The sequence below is a fragment of the Ambystoma mexicanum genome, chromosome 6q, assembly GCF_040938575.1.
Source record: "Ambystoma mexicanum isolate Mex_15411 chromosome 6q, UKY_AmexF1_1, whole genome shotgun sequence".
NCBI lineage: Eukaryota > Metazoa > Chordata > Amphibia > Caudata > Ambystomatidae > Ambystoma > Ambystoma mexicanum.
The window spans coordinates 225058060-225073773 of record NC_090937.1 but is presented as its reverse complement, the minus strand read 5'-3'; the positions used below and the strand labels follow the sequence as shown (position 1 = coordinate 225073773).

The following is a 15714-nucleotide window of genomic DNA, read 5'->3' as shown; positions in this document are numbered from 1 at the left end:
CAGTGAAGAATAAGGAATACACAGCACAATATAACAGTACATTACATATGGGCTAAAGTATTCTCTAATATACGGACTAAGGATGTTGCAAGTCACTGAGGAGTTCTGTGATCAAATGAAAGCAAGAGGCCACAGATGAAGTGCGTGCATAAGGTCATCCGCATCGAGGTGGCTTCCAAGGTTCTTCTTTCATACGGTAGGGAATAGTCTATTCCTTATCATGCATGGTCACACCATCCCCCCTTTAATACTTCTTATCTGGCCTGCTCTGATGCAAGGATATCCCAGTTGGTGCAAAATCAATGTAGAACCTGTTTGGTTGGACAAAACACACCGATATACAGATGGTAATGTTTTGGAAAGATTTTCTTAAGGGGTTTAACAAAATGCATGTATAAAGCTGGTTTGAAATAAGTTGACACATTCAGATAAATTCCTGATCTCATGTTATAAATCACTGTGAGGCACTCTCCTGCCTTGGGGTAAAGGTTGAATAACGGAAGGGACTGCTCAAGGGAAGTGGGAGGACTTAAGAGCTATTAACTATGGAAACAAAGAGGTGGCGTCCTACCACAAACATTTCAGTTTCTTTACTAACACAATTACTGTAAAGATTGCAACATTTTTCATGCTAAGTATATGTAGAGCTTTATGGTTTGGCTCACTTGCATTAAGAGGGATGGGGTAAAGGTTGAAGCGGCCAGGGTGGCTGGTTAGCCACACCCGGTCTAGGACTACTTGGTCGAAAATATTTGACCTTTTCCAATTTCACCTCTTTTGTTTTGGTTGTTTTTTTGGTGAAAACCCCCCGCAACCTCCCCCACACCCCACCTCAAACTATTCCCTTACCCCTCCTCGTATATTCATTTAATTTAATTTGACCGAAAAAACGATCACAAAAATGTGGTCAAATAGAAAAGGTCAAATGTTTTTCTATCGAGTATGCTAATACCTCCACACCCCCTAGATGATGCCGGGCCCGGGAATAGTGGAAGGCGGATTCTCGCTCCTACACCGGCCATGCCTCAGTAAGTTGGCAGGAGCTCGCCACCACGAGCAAGAAAATGGCCCTATCTCTTCAAAGGAAAAGACAAAGAGAATACATATTTTAACACCACTTCGGTGTAACTGTCCGTGTATCAAAACCCACCTCTCCACCCGGGAAGTTCGGGTGTGACAAACGCAACTCCTGGCCTGGTACCATTAGGGATACTGGAGATGGATAAGCCTCAAATTCCTGACCGAGTGATCCGAGTGGTGCTAGTGTCAGGGAAAGGCGTGAACAGCTTTAGAACAGTGTTGGCCCCAGGTCTACCAGCGCCCTGTGTGCGTTTTTTCCACTAGCTCACACAATGTAAAGTGTCATGTAACTTACATGACACTTTACATTGTGTGAACTGGCGGCGCCCTTTTATCTGCAGCGCCCCTGTGCCTCTGCACCACTTGATCGGCCCTTGAGCCGGCTCTGCGGTGGAAATACTGAATCACACAGACAGCACACGCGAGAGATCTTACATTGAAAAAGCTACAGCCTTCCGAACCACATTAGTGGTCGGGACTCGCTGGGTGTAGCAACTGAGATGAGCAGAGCTCTGCTATGCCTGTCACGCTCTGCACATGCATGTGGTTGCTCTAAAAGATGGCGGTTGGTATTTATGAAGACTCTTACTAGTTAAAGGCAGGGACCAAGGGAGAACAACTTCCATTTTCAAACACAACAATCCCTTTGCACAACGAACAAACAGGTGATCCAAAATACGGTGAAACCTGGGCGGCCTCAAGGGGGCGTGGCTAGGTACCCAAATGGACCACTGTAGTTTAGGCAGTGGTGGGGGTTTGGAGTCAGATGAGGAGTGGCTTTAGAGCAGGTTGGAGACAAGAGCAGCAGGAGAGTCATTTGGAGCCGAAGGAAGGAGTCTGGAGAGGGAGAACACAAGAAAGAAGAGGAGAGGAAGGAGGTGATGAAAAGTAAGGGTGAGATGGAGAGTAAGGGGGAAAGCTGGAAAGATGAAGAATAATTCTACACAGAGTAAGGTGGCTGGCAAGAGAGAAACTGAAGGAGGGGAAGGAGGAAGATGAAGAAAAGAGAATGGAGATAACAGACGGGAGGAGAAGAGTGTATTTTTCAGGAGTTTTGGAGATATATCATGGGAGCAGAGCAAGCAAACTAGAAGGAAGAGGTTAGATATGGAAAGGAGGAGGGGCGAGAAAAGACAAGGAGAAGGCGCATTGTTGGTCACAGGGTAGAGATGAGCAGGATGGAGTGTCAGCAAGGTGCAAAAAGGAGCAGAAAGAGTAGTGTAGCAGAGAGAGGAGGAGGAGATGTTGGTTAGTAAAGTAGCGATGAAGCTTTAATGCAAACTTTTTTTTGGCTGTTAGAGTGGAGAGTGTTATTAATGAGACATGGAGTTCTGACCTTAACTTGCTGGCTGAAAGGAGGCCAAAGCAGAGAGTGAATAGCAAGGAAAGCATGATAACTTCAGACCCAGTAGGAGTCCGGCAGAAGTATTCTGAAAATGTTGTAGAGGATTGGAAGATGACTTAGGGAGGCTGAAAAAAGGAAATTACAATAGTCAGGTCTATTGGATATGGCAAATAAAGACGCAGTTAGCGAATGTGGTCATGTGATCTATGCTGACATCAAGATGGAGAATGTCAAATCCAAGGGTTCTGGCGTTGTTAAATATGAGTGCCTAGAAGTTGCTGAGCGAGCATGTCAACCGATGAATGGAATAAAATTTGGTGGCTGTGAAATTGATGTTTGCATGGATAGAAATACTTAAACTATTTTTTGATGCATTGTTTTGATTGTTGGGTGGATGTAAAATGTGAAATCAATGTTCTTTCATAGATATATTTTACTTTCTCTTTTAAACTCTACATATTTTACTACTTCGCATTGAGTAACGTTCATACTTTGCAGCTGTGATTATTAATTCCATGTGCAAACGGTAGCTGATGATCTTATTCTGAAGTCTTCATCTGTAACCAAGAATATATTTACTTGAGGTGATGTATCAGACAATTCATTACAATGTTTTAATCTATAAAAACAAAAGTATGCTGGTTTTAAGGTTGTTGATTAGTGGAATCTTAGCTGACAAGGAAAACAAGTTTTGTTTCGGCTTAAGTGTAGGCATGGGAAAGGCACCTGCCAGGCACTGCCGTAGTGGTATTAACTGGGCATTGATGGTAGTAGGTGCAGAAACATGCGAGTATCTGGGCATCCAATAGCAGTGCTTGGAAAATAACTAAAACGTATACACAAGACAAAACTGTTGTCTTTGCCAATGCTTGTTTTTAGCAGTACTTCAGTGAAGGACACACATAGTGCTTATAAATCAAGTGGCTGAAAACAGACCTCGTAAGACATTTTAATTACACATGTGGTACATTTACAAATCGAATTAAGCTATTAACTCTCTGAAGACTGCTTTGAAAAGAACACTGACAGGCATGTCAAGTGCAAGGTTTGATAGTAAGGCGTGAGTAAAGGGAGCTCAAAGAATTCCCATGAGGAGGTGTGTTGGGTGGGGTGGGGCAGCAACTGGTTGGAAATTGCCATAGGGATTAGCAGGGTCATGGGCACTCCATAAGTGGGCAAATAACCAAACAACACCTACAAGCTTTTTGTCCCACCTCATATTCCGTTTCTCCATATCTGTACTCTACTGCAATAGTTGTGGCCTATAGGTGGCGCAAGCGGTACCTAATAGCTAAAACTAAAAAGGAAGTAGAGCTCTCCAAAGACATGGGAGATGAAAAAGCATGCTTGAATGACAGAAGAAATATGAGAGGACTACTTACACCTGGCCACTTGCTCAGTGGACAACTGCATCCCTGAAAACATCTGTGTTTGATCTTAGCATCACAGGTTTGAATCCAAGTTGGTTCACTCTGCCCCTCCACTTTCCAATGTTGATAACATGAGTACCACTGAGTTTGGTAACAATAAACATCTATCTACAGTGCCTTGATGTTCCCTGGTGGAAAAGGGACAGTGTACAAACACACCTGTTTTACTATGCATGCTTCCTTGTCAACCAATAACTGAGAAAAGTCATAGAAAATGAATTTTGAGGAAAACAAAATGAAATCAGAAAAGCCAGGCACAGCTTTAATTGTTTTAGTGGCAAATGAAAACACGCTAAGAGAGCTTCCTTTCACACTGGCATCAGAACTCAATTGTAATTACTATTTACAGTTGTACAGTGATGTTTTTTTTTTCTTATTATAGATGAACAGTGATGCCACAGCTGGATAGTAATGAAGATATTTGGTACAGGCATTCAAATAGATAGCCCTAACCATTTGCATAAGGATACTGCTAGTCACTGAGGAGTTCCTAATTAGGTTATATGTTGTGTGTTTTTGCAGGAACTCTGAGGTCGCTTGCAATATTCTGTTTGGTTTTCTCTCACTTTGTGGTGCTCGTCCCACCCCCTTGCCAAAATAATGCTGGATAGTAAGAGGAGAAAAGAGAAGTGGAAAAAAGAAGCTGTGGTTGGAATAGCAATATGGCATGCATTGCTAGGTGTGGAAATTATGTTTATTCTTTCCCCCTGTAAACCAGTAAGGAGTTGCTTAAGGCAATGTTTGCTAATCGACAGTAAGAAGGTGCTGGATACATTAATAAATGGCCTGTGATAATATGGGCTGTTTTAGAATACATGCTTGCAATTACCCAATGAAAATGTGTTAAACAGGGAGGATTAGCATGAGACTGAATATTTTAGTGACTTCAATTGGTGTGCATAACCGTACGCTTGTATAATCGATAGTGTGGTGAAGGGGTGAGGCTTGAAGAGTAGTGTTTGTTTGGGCAGCAAGTCTTTCTAATCTATTTTGTATGTGACATCTGAGAGGTATGTTTTGTGTGGGTCTTGGGGATTGGTGTTTTGGGCATTAATGGATCACAAAAACACTAGATGATGTTGCACTGGAAATACTGTTCACCCCTTCGCTAAAGAAAACAATGGCAAGATGTGTCACACCCCACCTCAGAGCCCTGAAGAAAACTAACAGAAAACTGGAATACGAATGGAGGAAGAACTACGATCAACAGAAAACAAATCACATTCCAAAGACAGGTACCACTATACCAAGCCAAAATACTCAAAGCAAATAAATATGACAACAAACGTATCACACATACAACTAACACCCAAAAAGAGATGTTCAACATAATCAATGACCTAAGAAATCCAACTGCATACAACAGCACGACCTCACAAACACTTTGTGATGACCTTGCAGACCACTTCAAAAACCAAATCACAAACATCCAGCAGGTCAACAAGTGCATGCCCAAAAACACCAATAGCTCCCTTAACCAGCCAATGCTGGGACCAACTACAAGACTAAACATGTACTCACCAATTTCACAGAAAAATGTGGGAGCCTAGTGAACAAAGGCCGCAGAGTTGGCTTGCCTGCAGATCCTTGCCCACCAGACACGTACAAAACCATCCAGACCCATAAAAAACACGGGCAGAATGCTGCTGCAACCTCTTAAGCCATTCACTAGCAACAGAAAATGTGCCACGAGCCTTCAAATCGGCACACATCAAGCCACTCCTTAGAGACCCATCGGGAAACAGGGAAGAACTAATCAACTACCGACCAATTGTAAACATTTCACACCCAGTAAAACTCCTAGAAAGCTACATTTATGAACACATTCTGGAACATGCAGAAAACAATGGTATACTAGACCAGGCACAAGTCTACTTCAGACCCATGCGAGGAACAGAACCAGCATTACTATCTAAATGGGATGATCTAAAGACCAATGCAGGCTCCAACGTCACATTGGCACTAATACTACTAAACCTATCAGCAGCCTTACACACAGTCCACCACGAAACACTCATAAAAGATTAGAAGAAATAGGAATCAGCAACAAAGCGTTACTATGGTTAAAATCCTTCCTAGCAGAAAGAATAGAACTATCGTGGCTGAACTCCTTCAACTCAGCACCTAGCACAACAACCTGCAGAGTTCCACGAAGCTCCTTCATATAAACCACGTTTTTTCAACATTTACATGACCCCTGCCACCAACCTCATCAAAGGACATGGCCTCACTTGCTACACTTATGCAGATGACACACACATAATCTACAAAAGCAACTCTAGCGGAGAACAATACCCAACCCTTACCAACTGCCTCACAGAAATCAACCATTGGATGAGTACCAACAGCCTTAAACTCAACCAGGACAAAACAGAAATGATGATCATGCTGAATGTCCCGGCCAACCAACATCACAATCCATGGCCTATGAAACAGAGAAATCTACCAGAACCATCCAAAGTGGTTATAAACCTCCGAACATTAACGGACAGCGACTTAACACTCGAACCACAATTGAACACAGTAGTGTAGTGCTTCTTCCACCTGCACACAATCAAACTGATAGTACCTTTCACATTCCCACGTAGAACACTCACCATCATCTCCCTTGTCATGTCAGCATAGACAACGCCAAGAGCATCTATCTCGGATTGCCGGACCACCTTATCAAAAAACTACAGTGAATGCAGAAGGTAGCAGCAAGACTACTCCTCAAACTCGCTAAGAGAGAACATATTCCATGAGCTCTGAGGATGCTACATTGGCTAACAGAGAACAAAATAATGTTCTTCAAATCTCGCTGCATAACCCACAGAGCAATCCATGGCCAAAGAGCGGAATTCATACAGGGAAAAATCTCCATCTACAGACCAAACCGAACACTAAGATCCACAATACTTAAAGCAGACATTTGGTGGATCAGCATTCTCCTACATCTTGGCAAATCTTTGGAACTTGCTGGAGAAAGAATATGAACAGAAGACCAGCTAAAATTCAGAAAAGTGCTAAAAACATGTATTTTTAAAACATCCAACATATTGGAATAGACCTCCCCAAGAGAACCTCCCCAAAACAACTGAAATCTAACAAACCGACACCTGGATGTCCCAATGAAATAAAGCATTTTAACACAAACCAGCATAGAAAAATATGAACACTGCCAGACCAACATAAAACCACTGCACAGAAGGGCACAGACTACTAACATCACTAACCAACCCTACTAAAAATATCCTCCATAGTCAGCATCAAACATCAAACAAAACACACACATACCTCTACCACAGCAGAAGCCTACAACCATCACAAAATGCACACTCAGCAACAACCAACTAAACATAACACACTATAGAAAACTTAACCAATTACACTTATCATCCCACACACTCCTACAACAGACACATCTAACCCGTATCAACTGAAAACAAACCCAGCACACAATGACCGTTTTTTCCCAACTGATGTTACCAAGAGCACACCAAAGCTCTCTAGTGATTTTCCTCTCTATCCCACTAACTAAGCCCCTCTGCCCTCCTTCCTTTTCAGATCTGCCAGCGCACCTGGAGACCATAAAACTGGCAGCGGTGTGCGGCATAAATCACAATAACATAACATTAGGTATGCTTGACCTCTTTCATGCTTGTGTGATTCCTCCTGCATTGACACATGTGCTATTACAGTACATGTGGCAAGGACATGGTCACCTAAATCTTTGGCAACCCATAGTGCTAGCACAGTATGTGGTCAGCCATGTCCTTGGCATATAAGTGGATAGTGTTATTTTTGTACATGTTTTCAGATAATTTCAAATCTTTGTAAGGTAATCCCTACACTTCGACCATTGTGTACTTCTGTACCCCCTATTGTTGTCTTTAACCATCCCCTGTCTTCAACCATGCCTCGCAAGTCTTTGACCACGTGCTCTGGCCTCGACCAAACCTCTCGTCTTTAACCATGCCCTCTCTGGGCTTTACCATGCGTCCTCTGGTCTGACAAACCGCTGTCTTCAACCATGTGGCACATATCCTTGCCTACAGGCCTTATGGCTGGCTGGGTAAAACATGTGATAAAGTTAATTAAAAGACAGTGTAAAACACCTCAGCACACTGTTTCTATTAGTGATGTTATCTGTCTGAAAATACTAAATTGAAGACATTTTATGAACATATAAACTAATTGCTAGGTATGTGGGGCCATTGTAACTGCACGCTTAATAACTACTCATTACTTTTATAAGGGTCAACATGTGTACATTAATTTTTGCACATATATTATAATTAGTAGACATACTAAAAAGACTTCTACACACCCCCGGAAACAGAAATGTGTTCACTATGTCTACTAGTAATGCCTCCTTCATCCTGGTAGCAACCCACTCCCACCTTTTTACAATGCAACACCCATCCTGTCTTCAAGAATGCAGTCTCCAACCCTGCTCACAATCTGAAGGGTAGAAAGGCACCGCTGTACATCTTTGAGGCACAGAGGGACTCTGCAGATAAATCTGGCCACCCCTTCATGATGGAGAGACAGTGCACAAACATTTAAATTTACCATCTGAGGCAAGAGACTGGCTGTTGCCACAGGCTGAGGGATCAACAGATAAGCTCCATGTTACAAGGGTCTTTACCATAACAACAGGAAAAAAGGGCTTAGGCTTTACTGGGGTAAACAAGTGAAGGTTCAGAACAACAGAACAAGCTCTGACGTCCTGCTGGGAAACAAATAGTTGCTCACAGGCTTTGGATGTGTAAGTGATGTGTTATTCTTTCTTGATTGAGATGTCCTTCTTGTTTTGATGTCACTCATCAGTTTCTTGTCATAGATTCCATTGACACTAGTAATGCTGGACCTTGCATTGCAGGAAGTAGGTCAGTCATCTGGCCCTTTAAGATCCTTTGCAGGATCGGGATGGGCCTATTAGCTGTTGAGCGTACCCCTTTCACAGGCTGCCGAGGACCTTCTTGGTTTATCCTCATTCAACAACGAAGGAGCCTCCCTAGAAATGTGCACCAGGCCAACCCTCTTATCTCCTTTTTTCTTATCACTGATAAACTCAGTGGACCCCTCGGTCGTGGTCCAAAACAATGCGGGATGATGACGTCCTTCATGGACGTCCCTCGTCTTTCTAAAATCAGCCAGTCATTTTTTTCTGTTGTTTATAAGAGACACTTTCTGCAGGGATATTAGTAGGGTCTGTTCTATCTCCATAAGTACTTTGTCTCTCATCATGGGCAACAGCAACCTTCGCTCCGAGGGTAGGGGTCTTATCCAATACTGGCCAGGTTGATACTGGGGCTGTAAGGTTGGTGAGGTAAAAAAGGGTAGGGAAGGTCTGGGGAGTTGCGGCGATCCAACATTTACCTCTTTTACAACCTACTTCACAGGGTGGCAGGGATTCCTGGCCCCCATGTTCTTTGAAGACCCATACTCTAGCCTGACACATGAAAATTCAACACACTGGGCCTCATTACGAGTTTTGTGGTAATTCAGCAGTAACTCCACAAAATGCTCTGCCAAACGCATTTACTGTTAGGGCCACTTGGTCCTGTGGGTTTACAATGGGATTACAAGTGGTGGAAGGATGTGTTAATCCCCACTTTTGGAGTCCATGGGACTCCATGGGAATTTTTGGCAAAATTGCCATGCACTGTAATTTCGTTGTGTTAATTCCACCAATTGTTTACCTTAAAGTGGAGTATTTACTGAATGTATTCCTATTCACAAGACAAACCCATTGGCTTTGTTAATGACATTGTCAGTTCTCATTTTCTGAAAGCATTACGCTGCACATACACCCACACACTACACTCACAAACTGTACATGTAATCACTTACACTACACGTTGCACATACACCCACACATTGCATGCACACCTTTTCACTGCACACATCTAGCCACATGTTCCATACCCCCAAACGTATGCTTTCACATCGCACACAGTACATACATGTTCAAACCCACAAAATGCATACAAACGTACACTACACATACAGCCATAATGCACGCATGCCCACACACTGTGCATATGCCCATACACAACCCTATCACCCACACAATGCTTATGCAATGCCTATACAAATGCCAGCATTACTGGCTTTATAAATTCATATTTTGTGGAGTTGGGGGGGCCATTCAATTCTCTACATTTCAGAGATGTTACCCTAACATTCTCAAACCTCTTGACATTTTTCTTTGCTCAATGTTTTATATTTTCCAGTCTTTTCCTCTATCTTTATTGCTTTCATCTTTCCTTTTTATCTCTTTGCATAACTTGTTCCTTTCCCTACATTCTTTCTGCCATGCAGTTTTTTGTTTTCCTTGTAACTCACCTTCTCACTCTTCTTATTCCATGTTGATTTTATGCATTTGTATTCAATTAATTTAATTTCCGCTTCATTTGACTTTTAATACAGTTATATTTCCTTTGAATGACTTTCTTTGTTTCCCATTTTCTAGCCCTCACCTTGATCCATTCAATTTTCTTTCATTGCTATCCACTGTTCGTATTCCATCCTCAAGATCTGCACCCCTCCCCTACTTCAAAGAAATTCAACTCCACTAAAGTGCAGGGCTCTACTTTTTACTCCATGGGACCTCAAACTTTCCCAGATGAACAAATAACACCACAATGTCAGGCGATTCAGCAAATCACCACCATTGTTACTACTCAACAGCTTACATCAGAAGGACCCCGGTGCTTCACCCCTGGTTGTGCTTTGGCATCCGAGAAATAATGCTTTGGATATCTCTGTTCATACGCAGTAGGGACTGTACCACAGCATCACAGCCCCCTGCAGCATGTCACCTTGAAGGGGCATTCAACAAGAAGTGGAAACGCCCATATTCTCCACTGATCCAATCAGCTGCCACTATAAGCAACTCTCTTCCTGTGACGTATGGTCTTGTGAAAATGGCAGATTTTTCCAATCACAATTTTGCAGAAATCAACGCTGGATGCAGTGATTGGGGAGAACCACCTGCTTTTAGAACTCCTGGTACGCAACAACCGCATACACTTTTCAGAGTGTTGCAACTGCAGGTGCACCCCTAACCTCTAAGTCAGATCTTCCTGCCTCCCACGAAATAACAAGAACACAGGTGAAGATCACGCATAAGCACTTCTTTCAAGCCCCAAAGCTCCTATTTAAAAGAAGGGGTTGGAGAACCTAGGATAGATTAGAGGATACGGCCAGCAGGACAGAGCAAGACCCTGACGCCTAGTTAGTGACATAGGGCCTCATTAGGGGTTGGGCATAGCAGTACAAATGCGGCGGTAATGGTATTACTGCCGCATTACCGCTCTACCCAATCCTGAGTTTGAGCGGAAAGTGGGAGGTTTTGCTCGAGGTAAAAACCTCCCCTTTCCGCCCATTTTCGGTGCTATTAGTACAACGCTAATTGACCGGCGCTAATAGCACCGTTAATTCCCCATAGAGTCCTATGGACTCTACTAAAAATAGGGAGTACCGCCTTACCACAACTCGGGATCTGGCGCTAATAGTGGACCAAGTTGTGGTAACGCTATTTGCCTTGGCGCTAATCCGGCACAATTACTGCCGGGATACCGCCAAAGCCGTGATGAGGCCCTTAATGTCTAACCCTCGAGTGGAGGATTGAAAGGAGACAAGACACATCAAATGAGGACCTTCGTAGAAGGCTATGGAGATTATTAGGACATCCAAGAAGAGGCAAAATCTGGCACACATCTGTAAGATTTAGACCTATCATGCCAACCAAAGCAACATTGGTCGAAAACGGTGGACAATGCAACTCCAAGCCACATTAGCAGTTGAAGTGCCAGGAGAATAACTCATCTCTGAAAAGTGAAACAAAAAGAAGGGTCAATGCCCTACGTTCGCCATATATCCTGGCAAGGGATTGCAAGTTCTCAAAGAAACGGAACAAAGAATACAGAATCTAAAATCTGAGAGCACGACAGAAACTATTAAGTGTGGAAACAACAATGGGGACAGCTCCAAAAAAAGCAGAATGGGGGCAGATGAAAGAAATCGTCAAATCTCAAGCGTTAATACAGACCTATACTGAGCTATACTGAGCGATACTGACCTATACGGGCCATATCTGGAAACCAGAAGCTGAATTGCAAAGATATCCCTGTCTCAAAAAATAAAGTAAACGCCAAAGGAGTGAGGCAGAATGTGGAGGAGTGAGGTGAATTTGCAGCCATTTAACAAGCTAAAGGGACATCTTTCCAACAGTGAAGGCCCACTTAGAAAGGGACTGTCTATGAACCGAATCAAAGGGAGCCAAAGGAGAATACTTATACAAAAATGTTTTGCAACACTGACAAAAGAAGGTATAATGGAGTCCTAGGGAGCGAGGAGAGCAGTGTGTCAACTCATTTGGATATGCTCAATATTCGCAACCACGAAGAGATACTCGGGAGATCAGTTGCGCAAGCAGTGTGGATCTCCCGATGAAAAATTGGGAAAGCCATTCACACCCTGGACGAACCCCAGGTTACGAATGACTTTCATTCCCTGCCAGTCGGGTGGACATTAAGTTTGGGCTGTCATGTGTCAAGGGCGGCCTCAAAAGAAACAATGAGGCCTTCATATAACGAGAATACTCACCATGTGTAAGCTATAGGCTTGCAGGTTCTTCCATCATACCGCAAATGCTGCCTCAAATGACCCAATAATTCAATAATAAACCCGGCATCTTCACTATATGTAAGGCAAAGTCGCACTCTTTGAGATGCCACCATCATATGCCAGGTGAAGCAACAAATGCCTCAATAATCCCATTATAATTATAGTTCTGTTATGTTACTTGCCATTTATATAGCGCCTTATGTATCATTGGTATGACCTCAAAGCACTGGTAGGTTGAACACCCTCGGGAACTGCAGTTCAAGTCAGTAGAGAGAGAGAATGTGGTATGGTGCGTGGGCGCACCGGATATGTGTGCAGCTGGCGTGGTTGTTGCATGATAGCTGCTTCATAGCGGTAGGTGTGGTGCTGAGGAAATCAGTTGGATGTGTTCAGTCTGGAGGGTGGACACTCAGACTGAGTTCTGGCTGCGTTAGGCCTGAGGAGACGCCTAAGCTAGCCGAAATGTGCTCAGCTAGCTGTGTTTTATTAGGATGATGAGGTGTTTGTGGGGTCATGTTAGTATGAGAACAGCTAGGCCGAATGTGTCATAGCATAGCTGTGTATTAGTTGAATGATGGTGTATAGGAGAGAGTAAGCTTAGTAGTGTGATATGGTGGTTTATCAGTGAAGCGCTTGCAGCCAGGCATGAGAGCAGGACAGGGGGCGTACATAGCGGCATACGTATATAAAGCGACAGGATGGATAGGGTGACATGGGTATACAGGTACATAGCAGTTGTATAATAGTCACAATATTTAAGATGGTTTTTATATCTAGTGATTTACTAATTAGATTGTTTAAGGATAATTGCAGCAAGGGTAAGATATTCCCTTGTTTTCTAAACCGAAAAGCATTACAATTATAATAATAATTATAAAACCTTGGGAGGATAGCTCAGGGGCAACGTCCTTGCCTTGGAAACAAGACAACACAGAACAACACAGGTTCCATCCCCGAATCATTGCCTAGAAACCTCTGGGTATTAAGCGCATTATAAATAACCTATCATATCAATAAAAGGGACCCTTTGATGCACTATTTTTATTAGTGTACTCATGTTTTGTTTTCATTAAGCACTATCAAAGCCTAGGGATCAAGGGGAAGCTCGGACCTCCATAAATACGGACCAAACAGGTGCATTATTGCAACACAGCTGGGGCCCATGCCTTGGGATGGATGGTTAAATGAAAGAGCCATTCTCAGAAGAAATCAAAATAGAGCAATTCCAGCATTTTTGAGGATCACAGCTCGTCCGCCCACCCCTCGCTTCCCTGGGGCAGTGCCTCCTGGCAGTCAAACAGAAGCCACTCACTAAAGTCACTCACAGTCAATGGGGGTTGAATTGTCCCTTGCACTTCTTTCTTGGCTTGGTTGGTCTACTCTGCTGAAATATCTCTAGACGGGCCTCAACAACTGCTGGACTCAAGGGGGCCGGGCTTGCATCAGGTCTGGTCACAACTGGGCCATGCCTTGTGCAATCTTACTGGGCCCAGAGAGCCTGGAAGAGCTCCACTACTGACTCTTTCACAGCAGTTTTCTTTCAGTACCGGATTGATAAGTGCTTCTTTCTCAGGTCCTCGTTTACTCTCATTTTCCTGACCGAGCCCACTTTCTGCTTTATCGTCTCTCTCCACCATCTCCTCTTCGACACCCTACAATGAGCAGGCCCTCTTCACCTGCCCTCCTAGTTTCTCTTCTTCTAGCATGGTGATTCTGGCGTTTCAGTCCCCTGGCTTCCCTCCTTATACTTCTTTCATTACTTCTCTCACTGGTTCTAACCTTTCTCTTGAGATTTCTCTGCTCTTGTATGCCTTTTCCGGTCTCTGATCCCCATTACACGTTTCTATGCATGCTCTCAGTCTGTGACACCACTCTCTGCTCTCCCCGTCATTCTATTCTCTGCAATCGATGCTGCCTCCTCTCCTTTCTACGTCTGTCCACTCTGTACCACCTTCTCAGTGCTCTATTCTGCCCAGCAGGTCTTTCCACTCTGCAGCTCTTTCTCTTCTCTCTAATTTCCATTCAAGGTCCTTGGTTCTCTTTCTCTTCCACAGATGCTCTCTCATGTTTCCAACTTCTGCCACTTCACACACTACTTTCTTCTGCTCCCACCACTCTTCACTCCTCTCTCTGCTTGTTCACTCGCTCTGTCTCTCACTGATGCCACTGCCCTCTTTCCAGCGCTCACTATACCGGTACCTCAAATGGGTATCTCCTGATGATATGTACCTCTAAAGCATAGCCGTGCCTGTTGATGAATTCTATCTACACCCTGAACATCTTTCTTGACGTTATTAGGACTGTCCGCTGTTGTAAATACCCTCCATTGATGTGTACAGTCCACTCACAGACCAGCTGCAGAGTTAAGATGGATTCCAGGTGACTTTATTGTACATAAGTACATATATACACAACTTCACCGGTCATCTTCATCCATCCTGCTCAGGCCCCCAACTGACATTCCTGTAACACTCATGCATCACACTCATTCAACATTCCCCTGAGCTGTTATCCTCCATACACCAACATTCTGTAAGCATACATTCATGGCCAGTGAGACAACCAGGACCAGCTCAAAACATAACACCAGCCCTCTCCATTTTGTGGCCCCTTCCTGGGCATGGAGCAGTGCCAGGTCCTTTTTTTCAAAGACTTTCTGGGAGGGGACCATTCAGGCGGTCGTGTCATTCAACACGTTAAGCACTTCCTCGGTGGAATCTTGGGGCTGGGTTACCAACATTTTCCAAGGCTGCTCTTGATGCACACCTCAGCCCCCCAGAATCCCCATGCTTCCATGGTTTCTGGCTTATATATTTTCCTACCTCTGATAATTGCCTCAAATGGCCTTGTCAGGAACACAGAGCCAGTGTTTCTCAAAGTCCAGCACAGGATGTTTGGCGACATTTTTTACAATGTGAGTATTCACTAGGCGTGCTGGCGCTGAACCGGAGTGTGTTTTTATTTGTTTTGACATTACCTTTCCTTTTTTGGTAGACATCGCTTGTTAGATGTGACTTTTGTTTGCCAAGGAAAATAAGTATAATGCGCAAGAGCTGGAAGTGTACAGCCCTTTTGGGGTTGCCATGGACAACTAAGCTATTACACTGCAGGACAGCACGTAAGGGAGGGCTTGGCTCTGCAATACACTAATCCTTGTTCCTCTCTCTAAAGAATGTTTATATAACCACATGTCAAAAACGATATCCCTCATAAATACCTGCCATTAGAAGGTTGGGTTTG

The 15714-nt window shown here is 43.6% G+C and overlaps 1 protein-coding gene across 5 annotated transcripts in view; it reads right to left on the bottom strand.

Moving 5' to 3' along the window:
* Positions 1–15714, bottom strand: part of PDE5A (phosphodiesterase 5A) — a 959918-nt gene that overhangs the window by 515752 nt on the left and 428452 nt on the right. The window lies entirely within an intron of this gene.